Source organism: Globicephala melas, chromosome 15 (genome assembly GCF_963455315.2).
Source record: "Globicephala melas chromosome 15, mGloMel1.2, whole genome shotgun sequence".
In the NCBI taxonomy this organism is placed as follows: domain Eukaryota; kingdom Metazoa; phylum Chordata; class Mammalia; order Artiodactyla; family Delphinidae; genus Globicephala; species Globicephala melas.
In genome coordinates this window covers 49,908,334-49,924,037 of record NC_083328.1, presented here as the reverse complement: position 1 = coordinate 49,924,037, position 15,704 = coordinate 49,908,334, and the positions used below count along the sequence as shown (strand labels likewise).

The 15,704-nt window shown below is 44.8% G+C and overlaps 1 protein-coding gene across 3 annotated transcripts in view; it reads left to right on the top strand.

Annotated features, from left to right (window-relative positions):
• SNAP25 (synaptosome associated protein 25) overlaps positions 1-15,704 on the top strand; it is an 80,310-nt gene that overhangs the window by 12,321 nt on the left and 52,285 nt on the right. The window contains exon 1 of one of the 3 annotated variants that reach the window (XM_060285564.1): positions 9,340-9,364. The exons of the other annotated variants lie outside the window; for them this stretch is intronic. The gene's annotated coding sequence lies outside the window, so the exon portion shown is untranslated. Of the gene's footprint in view, positions 1-9,339; positions 9,365-15,704 lie in introns of those variants that run through there. 3 annotated transcript variants of the gene reach the window in all.

Genomic DNA, 15,704 nt, shown 5'->3' with positions numbered 1-15,704 from the left:
TTCCATCACCTCCAGGTGATTCTGATGCATGCTCAAGTTTGAGAACCAATATCCTAGAGATCTTTAGTAGCTCCTTCAAGTGTTCACATTGATCTTGAAGTGGTCTGATGAGGATGAGGTGTTTCCCCTCTTCTCTGCTTTACAAAGGCTGTGACTAGGTATTTAGAGAGAGAAGTGCTGTCCTGGGGCACTGGATAGAAGTCTCCACTCACTCTTCTGACCTAGTTATAAGGATGCTATTGTCCATCAGAATGAGTTTGAAGGATGAGGAAGACTAGTGTCCACAGAATGAAGACGGGGGTTGTGTGTGGGGGCCATAGGGCTCTTTGTTATCTTTTTTCCCCTGCAACAATGACTCAATCTCTGGCTCCCAGAATCTTGCTCCCAAAAGTTAACAAAGTATAAAATCTCACCAAATGACAGGATAGTCCCTTCTTTCTGCAGTCCGAGCCTGCAACCTCTGAAGGACACCAGAGAGAAAATGGTACCCACTGTGCAAAGGATAAAGCAGTTCCCATTGCTTTTGCTTTGGGCTCCTCAATAAACTGCCACAGGTGCAAGAAGGGGCCTGACCCTTTCCCACTCATCCTGCAATCTTTTGTTTTCGGCTCTGGATCAGAGCACCAATTGCCCTTGGGGAAAAGATCCTGATGGCTCACATCACCCTTCTTTTTAGCACTCATCTTACATAGAATTATAGATTTGGGTTGCTAGGGCAGAACATACAAATTAGCACTTTTTAGAAAATGACAAATGACTAGGCCCAGAGATAAATTGCTTACCAAAGTCACAGTGTGAGCATTACAGCCTGGGCTCCTGACTCACAGTTCAGTGCTCTTTTATTGCATTGTGCTTTCTTGCCACTTCTGCCTCATCTTTTCCAAATTTTCTTTCCAGCACAGGCCCACAGCCTGCTCAGGAAATCTCTCAGTCTGCTGTTCCCCTCAGAGGTCTCCAGCCTCAAATGGTAACCCAACATTTATAAAAGCATTTTAGGAACATTCTCATGATTCTGAGCTGCCAGGTAGAGCATCCTGAAATGATTGGCTATATTGCTTATGTCTATTTGGGTTTTGCACATGACAGAAAAACCCAAATATAAGTGATTTAGGCAAAAATGGAGATGTTTGATTGCTCAAAGAACCTGAGTAAATGTTAAACAGTCAAACCATGGGAAGGGCAGAGAGGTTGCTGGAATTCAGGAACAACTCAGGGTTGAGTCGAGTTGAGTCAAGCACCACCAAGGCTCTCGTGCTGCCTCCTCCCTGTGCTTCTTTCTATACACTGACTTCATTTTCTCTTGTTAAAAAGTCATTTCCTCCCTCTATATATCAGAAACATGGACACCTAATTTGTACTCCTTGCACATCCACTATAGAAAAGGGACTGCCATTTTCTGTACCCCATGTTAAAAAATCTCAGGGAAAGGCTCTGATTGGTCCAGCTTGGGCCAGGTGCCAAGCTTACACCAATGAATTGAATGAATGCCAAGCTCCACACCAATGGTGTGGAGCATCATGGAACAGTATGTCTTATGTGCTGGAGCCACACAGTTCCGTTGGGGGAAGAACCAGGTTCAAGGTTGACATAATAAGCCATATTATGTGTCCTATGTACACAGACAATTTTTATCAGGTCACTTACCAAACACTTGCATTTGTTTAAAGATATTTTTTTGGGTTTTTTTTACAAGTTGTTTCTCCAATGTGATCTAATTTTTTAACTTCATGACAGCTCTGGAAAGGAAGATGATTTTTTAAAAAGTAACCATTTTGTGGATATACAAACTGAGGCCTAAGAAATTTGATTGCCCTGGAAAACATCACCTACCTACTTAAGTTGATGGCAGAGCCAGCTCAGAGGATGAAGATTGAACAGATGTTCAGTTTTGCTCCTAATCCGTGGATGACAAGCTAATGACCCCTAGGCTTAATACTATCCACAAACTTGTTTCATTTGGCCAATGCTGAGTTTGCAAACATCTTAAATCTGAATGACTTAAGGCAGAGTATTTCTTCTCCAATTTGCCACAGAGCCTAACACCACTTGTCTTCATATACCTGCTTCAGTCCATACATCTGTATTATCTTCCCAACACCTGTAGGCATTTGAGTTTGTTTCCACTGCTTACCAAAGTTGTGGCATTCTTGGTGGTTCTGTGATCCTGCCAGAATCAGATACAGCTAGAAGTTTCCTGGGTTATCTTGTCACAACTGTTCCTAGTCTTCTTAAGTTATGTCAGTATTTGGAGACAAGATTGGTTGCCTTAAATAGACCAACCAAGTTTCGGGGTATTTTTCTTATTTTAATCTGAATAGAGTTAGCTTTTTTGTTCTTCCCACTGACCCTCCTGGCAGTCTGAGGAAGCCTTTGGATCCCTTTGCAGAGTGGTATTTTTTAATGTATAAAATAAAATACAAAGGATTTAATAGGAAACCAATTATATTAAAGTATAGTTATAAAAATATTTAAATTGTGGATAGCAATATATAATCTTTTAAAAATTAAGCATTAAATAATATTTGGTCCAATAACTACCATAATTTCAAAGTGGTGCTGAGAATATGATATTCTGAGATATTTGCAACAGCTATAAAGTGATATGAAAACATCCTGAGATTTCTACTGGTGGCTCATCAGGGTTTGAGCTCTCTTCCCGCCCCCTCAGTGGTGGCGTAGTGGGGTGAAGTCGATGAAGTGGAGGGAGGGGTGTGTCTTCATGTCATTCAGGTGCCAGTGACAGCTGGGAGACCCTGAAACAGTTGGTCTTTGTTAGGTAACAATTTACCCTAAAACTTAGCGGCTTGAAACAACTATTTCTTACCGCTTATGGGTCTGTGGGTGACCTAGGCGGTTCTTTATTCAGCTGGTCGATTGGCTGGAGGCTTGTTGGTCCACGACATCCTCACTTTCATGAGTGACGGTTGGTGCTGGCTCTTGGCTGGGGCAATAGGGGTGACTAGACCACATACCATTCAAAAACAGCACAAGAGGGCAAGCCACCAGGTGTAGGCACTTCTCAAGTCTGGTGAGGCCACATTTGCTATTGTCCCATTGGCCAAAGTAAGTCACGTGGCCAAGTACAGAATCAGTGTGGGAGGGGCACCCCCAGATTATGGATACTGAGAGGGGAATTATTACAGCCATTTTTGTAAAAATATCTACCACAGCCCCCCAGTCTTGGGAGCGTAAGTCACAGAAAGCCCGTCCATCTGCCATAGGCTGGCTCTAGGCTCTACCTGTCCATCCTGGGCCTGCATAACTTCCACTACATTCCACAAAGCAGGAAACCTGAGCATGCGTTATTATTACCCTGCCACTGTCAGCCTTCCAATTCCTTCCTCAGCCAGATTTGGAGCCCTTGGACTTAAGTTTTGGATATCCTTGGGTCAAGAGGGCACCTGGAACACCTTGCTGCATCTCTCCAAGGCACCTAAGCAGTCACAGACCCAGATGTCTGGTAAATTCAGGGAAAGTCAAAGGGAAAATTTTCTGCTCCGAACTTTGAGGATGAGTAAGACTTTCTGGGCTCAAACTGGAAAAAAATATCAGTTTCCTACTGTTTTGTGATGATTTTTCTTTATCTGAAATTTCACTTGAGCTTGTCTCGGCAAAAGCAGTTGTATTTGAAGTTTTTTTTCTGTCCTTCCAGAAGTCCCTCCTGTTTAAGAAAACCCTGATTTCTCCTATAATTTCAAGATCTCCCCGTAATGTTAGAAACAATCCTCAGCCAACCCTTTATCCAAAGAGTGCTTTGGAAATGGGAACCCGAGGGATGAGACAGTGGAAAAAACCCTGAAGCCTTTTCAGCTGTGCTGCTGCGTCACGGAAACAAACCAGGCACCTGCATCGGGGCCTCACAGCAGACCCACGAGAGCCTTCATCTTAACTCTTCCATAGATTAGCAGACAACGCCCGGCTCACCCAGCTATCTAGTCAGGCACTCTCAAAGACCATTCTGAGACCTGGCTGTTCATTTTCTCAAATCACTTCAGATATCAGATGGCAGACTCCTAGGATCACACCCTGGGCAGAAGAGCTGTCCACTTGTTCAATCCTCTACCGGCTTCAGGTTACTGAAACCCCAAAGCAAAAAAACAAAAGAAACTAAAAATGTAAAGCCTTCAAAATTCTTTAATCGGAATGCTCTCTTAAGTTGGGTCCTCCCAGAAGCAGACCCTGAGAGAAGGATGTAGTGCACATACTTTATTTGGGAGATAATCCTAGGAAGCAGTGATCAGTGAGCAGGGGAGCTAGATGGGGTGGGAAAGAAGCAAATACAGGGGACATCAGAGTGCAGGGTATCACCTGCTGGGGTTCAGTCCTGCTAGGACCTCTCTCAGAGGGAGTACACAATATGCCTGAATTACCCCACCTGAAGGGCAAGGAATTTAGGGTATTTATGTACCAACTCCCATCCTTCAGTGGCTAAGGGCTCTTCCCAGGAGTGTAAACTTGCACCCAGCCCAGTAAGAGGCTAAGCCTACTCCTGAGACTGGAGAAATCCCCAAGGCACCGAGTCATAGATGCTTGTCATAGAGGCTCTCAGAATATACAGGAGAGGTGAGTACCAAGGTGATACAGGTGGAGCATCAAGAATGGCTGCTACGATTTTGCAACTTGTCATCTCCAGACACCCCAAGCATCAAAACAGCTGTCTCCAGCTTTGGCACATTGATATTTCAGCCCTTCATTTATTCAACATGTATTCACTGGGCTCCAGCTGGGTACCATTTATTCAGCACCCGTCTGCTAGGCATTAAGCTAAGGTTTTTGCATACATCATCTCATTTGATTCCCATAACAACCTACAAGGTATTATTTGTTTCATTTTACAGCTGAGAAAACTGAGATTCAGTGAGTAATTTAAGGTAAGTAAAATTACCTTAGTCCCTCAACTTGAAAATGACAGAGCTAAGATTCTAATCCAGGTCCATTTTCAAGTCTAAGCTCCACTCACTGTAACCCCAGCCCAGTTCTCAAGTTGCCTCTAGTGAGTTAACTCCTGTTCCTTCAGTGTTGCAAACCCTCTCTAAGGATAGTGGACTGTCCCTCACATACTCCAGGCCCCCCTTACCCTGAGCCCTGTGACCGCTTTTTCCGAGCTCACTACATCTTTGAATCTCCGGATCCTTAAACACCTTCAGCTCACACCCACCCATGATCTGTGCTCCTCCAACCAGTATCTGTCCGGGGTTTTGGCAGGTCCTGCTACTTCCGGTTTCCTACTAAAGGAATCGGAGAATCATCTCTTTGTGGCATCTTGTGATTTTAAGGTTGATTTCACCCATGAGCCCCAAGCAAACAGGATCAAATGGTTTGTTTTTAAGCATCAGACAAAAATGTAAGTCCCACTTTACCGTTGTTAATATTTTAAAAATAAAATGGCGTGGGGTGAGGAACAGGAGAGGGAATAATTAATTCCAGCCTGCCAGCAGGGGAGTGGGAAGGAGTCAGCAGCTCCTGCAGTCCCAGGGAGTATACCACAGCAGTCAACACAGAACTTCAGCCTCCAGATGGCAAAAAAATATAAAGGGGAGCATGTGGGGTGCAAAACGCTGCTGCACAGCTCCATTTTAGAGCCATTATATCGGACTTCATGGGAACCCTGCTACCACTTTGAAAAACATTATCGATAGAGCGTCAGTGCCAGTATGAACTCTGCTGCTCTGGAGTCAGTACTGGTGAGTGGCAGAAACTCTCCACCCCTCATGGGACAAAAACAAATTAAAGTTGGACTTGAAAGAACCAAAACAAGAGGTCTTTGATGGAAAATGCCCTGGTGTAGATCAGTGAGTGTAAATTTCACGCCATGGGTCCAAAGAGGCCATTTAAATGGTACAATCCAAAGTGCTTTAATGGAGAATGAAGGTTAGAGTGCCTTGGGTCATTCACACCTAGTTTTGAATCCCATCTTAGATCCCAACTCTGGGGCCTTTTGAACCACTCAATGTGCCATGCCACCCCTGTGCCACCAGGGGTGGTATTACATTGTAGAATCATGGAATGTTGAGCTGTAAGAAATGTTGCGAAGCCTTCAACTCAACCCCCTCACTCACAAGTAAGGACACTGTTGTGACTTTGTTATAACGCTTGCTAAGTGGAGCCTCCACACTACACTGCGATACCCGTGAGCCTTCCCTAAGCAGAGGAGTGGAGGGAGACAAGAGCAGGTAGAAGCCCTCTGACTTGGGGGAGGCAGCACCGGGAACCCACAGGGGCCTCTCTGGAACCCAGGTGTATTCCTTATTTATTGCTGTGAAACAATATTACCTCAAACTTAGTGGCTTAAAACATCTCACACATTCCATGGGTCAAGGGTCTGGGCACCCTGTGGCCGGGCTCTCTGCTCAGGGTCTCACAGCTGCCGTCCAGGGGTCAGCTGGGCTGCATCCTCATCTGGAGCCTGAGGTCCTCTTCCAAGTTCATTCGGGTTGTTGACAGATTCAGTTCTTGCATTGTAGGGCTGATTCCTGGCTCGCTGGTCGCCAGGAGCCATTCTCGGGTCCTTTTGCCACACAGCCCCCTTGCAGACCCTCTCACAGCATTGCAGGTTACTTCTTCGAGGCCAGCAGGAGAATTTCTTCAGGGAGGGCCAGCTCCCTGGTTTAAGAGCTTCTGCCTAATTAGGTCAGGCCCACCCCAGAAAATCTCCCTTTTGATGATCTTAAAATCAACTGATTGGGGACCTTAATTACACCTGCAGAATCACTTTACCCTTTTCCATTGAACATAAGCTAATCACAGAGTGACATCCTGTCCTATTCACAAATGCCCACACTCAGTGAGAGGAGATTACACACAGAGCTATGTGGGAACCTTGAGAGCTGTCTTAGAGTTCTGACCCCCACCCTGGGGTAAAGGTCAGTTCTGCTGCCTGCAGCCATCTACAGGCTCCTACCCTAGAGGACACCTGGATCCACATCGCAGTCAGCGGCCTCCCAAATGACCCTTTCTCAGCAGCCAGCGCTCGCTCTGAACTGGATAATTTGGTTGTTTGCAGACCTGCCTGCCAGCCTGAGTTGGGGCCCGCGTGCACTTTTCTGACCTTGATTGCCTCAATCCACAGTCATTGTTCCAGAAGAGGCAAGGCCCTCAGAGCCCTGGAAGAGCAGGCAGGGGCCTCTAGAGGAGTCGACTTGCAGAGTTTGCCATTAGCAACCCTGGAGACTGATGCAAATGACTTCATTCGCTCTGTGGAGCCAGCAATCACTGTGGGCACTGGGGGTCCTTGACATGAGCTACGGATACGCCTCTGTGAAGCAGCTGCTGGGGGTAATGGGGATGCCCTGCGGCCTCTCTGAGCTTCCATGGAGCTGAGCAAGAAATCTAGGGCAGCCCACCCTGCTCAAGAGAGGCCAGTGTGGACTGTAGGGCCCTCAGCATGCTGAGTCCTGCCAAAGCTGGGCTTCCCTGAACCAGAAAGAGCAGCGAGGACTTGGCCAGAAAGACAGGGATTGGGACAGACCTCGAGGGGGCATGCTGGCAGAGGGGTGCCATTGTGGGGCAAGGGTGGTCTCTTTGTTCTATGATTTATAGGCAGCCTGGCAAAGCCTCCTGGGCCTCCGAGGTCATCAGTGGGTTCAGATCCTCGTGCTGTGGCGTTGGAGTTCAAAGCACCGTCGACTCTCCCTCCCTCCCTCCTTCTGTCGCCCCCATGTATTTACTGAGCATCTATTACATGCCTAGTGCTGCTCTAGGCACTGGGGAAACAGAGTGAACAAGTCAGGCAAGATCTCACGTGGAGATAACGTTTTAGTGGGAGGAGACAGACATCCAACAAACAGGCAGACAGACAAGAACCACATCAGATGGAACAGGGGCTAAACAGGAGATTAAAATAGTGTGAAGTGGAAATGTGAGACGGGGTGAGGGCGGGCCTCTCTGAGGGGATGGCAGTCAAGCTCCGGAGAAGAAGGCACCATCTTGGTGGGGGCTAGTATTTCAGGAAGGATGGTGTGTTTTCAATAGCAAGTGGCCAGAGCTGTTGGAGAAGATGGGGTGTGAAACGAGGCCGGGAGTTAGGAAGCGCCAGATCAGCGAGGACTGCACAGCCTGGTTAGGGGTCTGGCTTTTGGTGGGGGAGTACTGGAAGCCTCTGGAGAGTTCTATGAAGGGGACTGACGTGATGTGCCTTATCTTTTTCCAACATCACTCTGGATTGGGGTGAAACAAGAGCGGAAACAGGGAGCCCAATAGGAGGTAGCTGTGGATGGAGAAATTGAGACCCAGTGAGAGGACATGACTTACTAGGGGCTCCCAGCTAGACAGGGATGGCCAGCTGGTGAGCATCCTTGGAGTGGGAGGCCACTGGAGGACCCTATCTGCTGTCCCCTCAGTCACCGCCTGGAACAGGATGCGGGCTGATGTAAGTCTGATTCCCTGGTTGTAGTGGAATATGAGTGCAAGTGATTCAGTGAGAAAGGATTTTCAGGTCAACCTGTAATAACATGAGAGGAACAGGATGGGGCAGGGGTAAGAGCCTGGCAAGGATGCCATCTCAGCTGTGGACTAGCAGTCTGATCCTCAGCTCTGGAGTGTGGGTTGCATCACAGTTCATCCTGCCTTGAGGCAAGGAGGTAGCTCTGTATCAGTCAGTCCCTGGGCAGCCTGGAAACGGCCAGGCATCTCAGGGGAGGTGGGCCCTGTCAGTCAAGAGCAGGGCTCAGGAGAAATGACAGGTGTAACCTGTGAGCCACAGCAAGCTCAGCATCTGGGAAACTGGTACACCTGCCAGCAAAGAGTAACTGGGATCTGGGCAGGGCACCTCCAGCATCCATTATGGTAGCCACTACGCTTCTAGTGAGGGAGGGAGATGACTAGTCTGTGAAGCGCCCTGCTGCCAGAAAACACTGAACCCAAATGTAAAGAAATTAAATGAGCTAACCTGGGAGGTCTGTTACAGGAGAAGCCTCTCATTGCCCACAGGTCCTCTTCAAAAAACCTTTAAATAGTCACCTCCCACTAGGCACTTAACTGATTCACGGCTGTTTCATTCACCCAGCTCCTCAGGAATAAATTCCTTGCATGCTAGAAGGTGTCAAAAACCAAACTCTGCCCGCTGAATAAAACAAAGCAGAAGGATGAGTTTATTGCAAGGCTTTGACCTGCATGCAAACTGGGAAACTCAAGACTCTGGGAGCAATGAGTTCTGAGTTGCTCATAGACTAAGGGATTTTTATGGGATCATAGGGAAGTTATTTGTCTTTTTCAGCTGACTGGTTGCCCAGTGGTCTTCTTTCTCATTTGGATCAGGGGAGCTGAGTGAGGGGAACAAGGAAATCCAGAGCTGGCATGAACAGACCTGGAGTTTGAGGATTGGCTAGTGTCCTCTTCTGATTTCTGAGAAGAGCTGTAAATTCCTGTAAGTCTAGTTTACATTTCCTTTATATGCCTGTATTGACCATGTACATTTTGTCCCTGACAATAGTGACTCCATTTAGTTTGGTTCTCCAAAGGTAGGTCTGAATACCCACTTAGCCAACATAATAGGAGATTAGGATTAATCTAACCAGTACATTAGAGTGTCCCACCAAAGAGATAAGGTCCTGTTTCTGAGGATAAATGTGAGAGTAAATTTGCAAGGAGTGCTGTTCCAGAAAGAACCACTGTACCGTCATCACAGAGATGGAACCAGTAGCTCAGGGGTAGAGCCACCTTAAAGCAGCTGCCCCTTGTGACTTTACTTAAAAGAAACTGGCTTTACCACTCAACTCAGTAGCTCTTAAGAATGTGGATCAATGGTTTCCTAAACTTGTCTGCACATCAGAATCCCCATGGATCTTATAAAAATTCCAAAGCTCAGGCCATATCTTAGACCAATCAAATCACAATTTCTGGAGGCATTTTTAATTTAGGAATAAAAAATAAATAAACTTTTTATTTAGGAATAATTTTAGGTTTGCAGAAAAGTTGCAAAGATAGTACACCTCCCACCCAATATCCCCCATTGTTAACACCTTACATTTTCACATTTGTACATTTGAACACATGGTACATTTGTCACAACTAAGAAACTGACATTACTATTAATCAAACTTCAGATATTATTTGGATCCTACCAGCTTTTCCATTAATGTTCTCTTCCTGGTCCAGGATCTAGTCCAGATACCACATTGCATTTAGTTGTTATTTCTCCCTGTCTCCTATGATCTATGACAGTTTCTCCATCTTTCTTTGTTTTTTATGACCTTGACCGTCTCGAGGAGTAGTGCCCTGCACCCTGTAGAATTTCCCACAATCTGGGTTTGTCTGCTGTTGTTCTTACCGTTAGACTCGAGTTATAGGTTTTGGGAAAGAATATGGCAGAAGTGAAGTGTCCTATTCATCACCTTATGTCAGGGGGGACAGCAAATCCATATTACATCACTGGTGATATTATACTACTTGCCCAAGGTAGTGCTTGCCAAGTCTTTCCCCTGTAGAGTTACTATTTTTCCCTTTCCATATTCTTATCTTTGGAAATGTGTCACTGAGTCTAGCCCACCCTCAAGGGGTGTGTGTGTGTGGGGGGGGGAGGTGGTACTCAAACCCCACCTACAGGCAAAAATCTGAAAGACACATTTCCATGGCCATCATACTGTCCCCATCTCTTTGCCTTAGTTCCCAGTCACTATCGTGCGAACTCCTCAAATGATCCAGAACTTGGAATGCTCCTCAAATCTCCTGGGATTGAATCAGCACTTCCTGGCTGTTACCTTGGGCAGATTGTTTAGTCCCTTCTGAGCATCCTTTTCCTCATCTGAGGAATGAGTATCAATAGAGTATCTATTTCTAAGACTTGTAAAGATTACATTAGACAATGCCTATAAAGTTTTGACTACAGTGCCAGACACAGAGCAAACAGTCCATAAACGTTAGGTACCAACAGTAGTAATAATAGTGGATAGTAATGCCTTCCTTACTCCAGTCTTGTGCATCAGACATCTAGTGTCACAATAATTCACCTCAGTGACATAAAACAATAAGTTGGAACTTATATTTGAAAGGAACATATTAAACAACTCATTCCACTATGTTTATTTATTAAATGAACACTTATTTAGCACTTACTATATGCCAGGCACTGTTCTCATCATTTTCATAAATATTAACTCGTTTAGTCTTCATAAAAAGCCTATGAGGTAGGAACTACTCTTAGCCCCATTTTACAGATAAGGAAACTGAGGCACAGTGAGGTTAAGCAGCTTGCCTAAAGGCACACAGCCAGAAAGTGGCAGAGGCAGGATGTGAACTGAAGAAATCCCATTTTGGAGTCCATACTTGCAACCGCTACACTACGCTAAATGGTACAAACAAAATTATAGAGTGTTGGGAGACTGTTTAAAATGGGGCGGGGCCTGGTCAGGGGAGGGGAGCCCCATCAGGGAAAGCATCTGTGAAATCTTGGGTAAATTTATACCAGGCAAGAGAAGGGTGTTGGGGGGTAGGTTAGGGGAAGGAGATCAGGGATGTATGGAAAGATTTGGCTCCCCCCAAAGCCATCCGACATTAAGTATCCTTTTCACAGGAAGTCTCCTTCTCTCTTGCTTTCTTACCTTCTTACTTGCTTTCTCAATTCTTGAATGTGCCCTTCGGAAAATTCAGTAGGTCTTTGATTTTAGGGAGATAGGAGTGGGGAAGACGACGCTTTCAATAACTCATACTGGTGGTCAGTATAAAAGAATCTGGACCATTCAAAACAGATCCTTGTGCTTTGTCTTCCACGCTTAAGAGAATCAATCTGTCCTCCTTCATTTTTATGTCGGGAGTTTGGTAATGCAAAGGAAGAAGACTTAGATTAGCTATTAAATTATGTTTCGGGAGAATGAACATTAATTTACATTTGGGAGTCAAAAATAAGTACTATTTTCTGATCAGTGTGGGTTTCAAAGTATTGCCAGGTCCACAGCCTGGGTATGTCTCTAGATCCATATTCCTGCACCTGAACTCAGCTACAAACTTCTTGGTGACAGGAATGCTATCTTATTCATCTTTCACACACTCACACTGACAATTCCCGCACAGCAGGTGCTTGATATGTGTTTTTAAATGAATTTATAATTAAACAGACTCATGATGAAGTGCTGTGGCTTGCTTTTTTACCACTGCAGCCATATTTGAAACCTCAAGAGCACATGTAAATTATAAGCTATGTCCTTTCCCTTGTCCTGTCTTGTCCCCATATAAAATCATCTTTCTGCTTCCAAAATTGGCAGGGAATAAAGTATGTTAATTCACATCATGACTGAAATTTTAAACACACCTTTACTGACACCTGAGACTTCAAAACTGTATGTCCTTCAACCCAGGTAACTAGTGTCCTCGAGTTTGGCATTATTTAGTGGAGCTCATTGGAATTCATCTTACGCTTGACTATGTTGACTCCACTTCTGTCTGAAGCCTGCTGGGAAAACTCAGAACTCCAGGGGTTTCACTGGGGCCATGTTGACTCTGAGCTGATTCTGAGTGGTTGTATTTCAAAGATAGAGTCTCACATTGAATTTTCCTGGTTGAGAGCAAAAGAAAGTATGGTGGTGGGGGGTGTGTTCCATGCACATTTGTATGTGTTTGTGGGGTGGGGACAGAAGGTGGAAAGAAAGAGATGAAAGGAGCTGACCAATTTATTGAGAGGGGAGCAAATTGTACTTGCAAGGTTCTCCTTATCAGTGAAGACTGAACGATCAGCTGAGCCCAAGAAATGTTGACGTTTGGCTAAAACATAGAGAAGAAAGGAAAGAGGCAAGCCATCTTGACAATGGCAGATGTGTGTAGGGGGGTGGTGCTTTTGCTATCCACCATGCCCAGAATCTCCACCACTACCCCAGCCGTCATCCACAGCACACACAGAACCCGAGTGAAAACAGTGTGCTTGCTGGGAAATCTCACTTTCCAGACAAGTCTCCTGAACTTCCTACCAAATCACCAACTTTTAAGCCATAAAGAATTTCATAGGCCCCTCAAAATCCATAAAGAATAGATATGCTAAGAGTGGCCCTATAAAGGGAAAAGTAGGGATAAAAGGGGAGAATTAATCAGTACCCATCACTAATAGTCACTCTCTAGGAGCGCTTGCCAGCACCTGGTACAACATCTCTGTTAGGGCTCACATGGTCAGTCAGACACAGTATTTATTGAACATCTACTATATCCTAGGCACCGTCCTGTCATCTGGCTGAGATCTAACATAAGCATTAATGGTGGGTGCTCCAGCCTCAGATTTGAGGGAAGCTATTTAACCTTCCTATTCCTCAGTTTCTTCATGTATAAGGTAGAGAAATGATAATGGGGTTGTTGTGGAGATTATCACACACAAAGAGGTCAGACACTACCTGGCATGCGGTGAGTTAACTATGTGTCAACTGTGGTGCTTCCAGGCACTTAAGATGGCCAAATTCATCTAATTAAAATCAATATGACCCAAAAGTTAGAACAGAATAGGCAATTTCTCAACAGGTAAGCAAGGAGATTTCTTACTCCCTAAAGGATAGATGAAGCTGCAGAGGACACCCTGGTTCTGCCCAGAATGCTGCACCTGAGGTCTCATTAATTAATGGCCATCAGCAGAGCAGTAAAGAGATAGATTGGTGGTAACATCTGGGTCCAGCCCTACATTGATTTGTTTTCAGGCTCCTGAAAGAAATGAGATGCCAACACTTTATTATCCCGACTCCATTCTTCCTGTCCTGGCCCATAAGTTCAGTATTGCCTTTCAGACCAAGATAGACATTAAAGTGGAAATAAATTTCAGCTTCAATAGAGGAAAAGACTAAGAATAGACTGGCTGGTTATTCCTGAGATGCCATGTGAAAAATTTATATTAAGTCAGGCTTCTTTTTTTCCTCTTGGCCTATTTTCTTTTATTAAAGGACGTGAAGACAGCACCTTCCATTACGGATGTGTCTTTCGAGCCTGCTTTATTTCCGCTCTACTTGCTGCCTGCTGCTTACTTATCCTGATAGTCCCACTGTCTGTAAAACTCTTAACATAAAAGAGTAAAAAGAAATTTGACTGCTGGATATTGAGGGAAGAATAGGATGATGGCGTAATAGCAAACTCTTGACGTATACCCAGTGTATCAGTTAGCTTATCCTGGGTAACAAGTAACCCCCCCCCAACTTAGTGGCTTCAACAGTATTCATTTATTTAGCTTATGATTCTAAGTCAGTAATTTGGACTGAGTTCAGCTGGGCAGTGTTTCTCATCTTGGTTAGGCTCAGTCTGTGGTCAGTTGCTAGGTCAGCTGGGGGCTAGCTGATCTAGAGTGACCTCAGCTGAGATGACTTATCTCTGTTCCAGATGGTCTGTCTTATGATCCATCAGGTATAGAAATCACCTCAGTCCAATCAATCATCTGGAGCCCAGGCCCATGGGTAATGAGGCCTAAGAGGTTTTTCTTCCTGATTGATTGCATAGGAATGATCAAACTCACACATGTATGTACAGAAGCCAATAAAAGATATGTTTGGCTCTAAGAATAAGGCATGAATGGAGGGAGACCCATGAGGACCCATATGATATTCCATAGCCAACCCAATAACTCATCCAACTCAGCTATTAACACTTTCCCTTCTTTATGTACATCATTGTTATAGTGTTTCTTCTGGTTATAAAAACAATTCAGTAAGGCCAGACACTATAAATCTCTTAGAGGAAAACATAGACAGAACACTCTATGGCATAAATCACAGCAAGATCCTTTTTGACCCACCTCCTAGAGAAGTGGAAATAAAAACAAAAATAAACAAATGGGACTTAATGAAACTTAAAAGCTTTTGCACAGCAAAGGAACAAGATGAAAAGACAATCCTCAGAATGGGAGAAAATACTTGCAAATGAAGCAACTGACAGAGGATTAATCTCCAAAGTTTACAAGCAGCTCATGCAGCTCAATATCAAAAAAACAAACAACCCAATCCAAAAATGGGCAGAAGACCTAAATAGACATTTCTCCAAAGAAGATATACAGATTGCCAGCAAACACATGAAAGGATGCTCAACATCACTAATCATTAGAGACATGCGAATCAAAACTACAATGAGGTATCACCTCACACCAGTCAGAATGGCCATCCTCAAAAAATCTAGAAACAGGGCTTCCCTGGTGGCGCAGTGGTTAAGAGTCCGCCTGCCGAGTCAGGGGACATAGGTTCGTGCCCCGATCCGGGAAGATCCCACATGCCGTGGAGCGGCTGGGCCCGTGAGCCATGGTCACTGAGCCTGCGCGTCCGGAGCCTGTGCTCCGCAATGGGAGAGGCCACAACAGTGAGAGGCCCGCGTAGCACAAAAAAAAAAAAAAAAAATCTAGAAACAATAAATGCTGGAGAGGGTGTGGAGAAAAGGGAACCCTCTTGCACTGTTGGTAGGAATGTAAATTGATACAGCCACTATGGAGAACAGTATGGAGGTTCTACCGTACAACCCAGCAATCTCACTACTGGGCATATACCCTTAGAAAAGCATAATTCAAAAAGAGTCATGTGCCACAATGTTCATTGCAGCTCTATTTACAATAGCCAGGACACGGAAGCAACCTAAGTGTCCATCGACAGATGAATGGATAAAGAAGATGTGGCACATATATACAATGGAATATTACTCAGCCATAAAAAGAAATGAAATTGAGTTATTTGTAGTGAGGTGGATGGACCTAGAGTCTGTCTTACAAAGTGAAGTCAAAAAGAGAAAAACAAATACCATATGCTAACACATATAAATGGAATCTA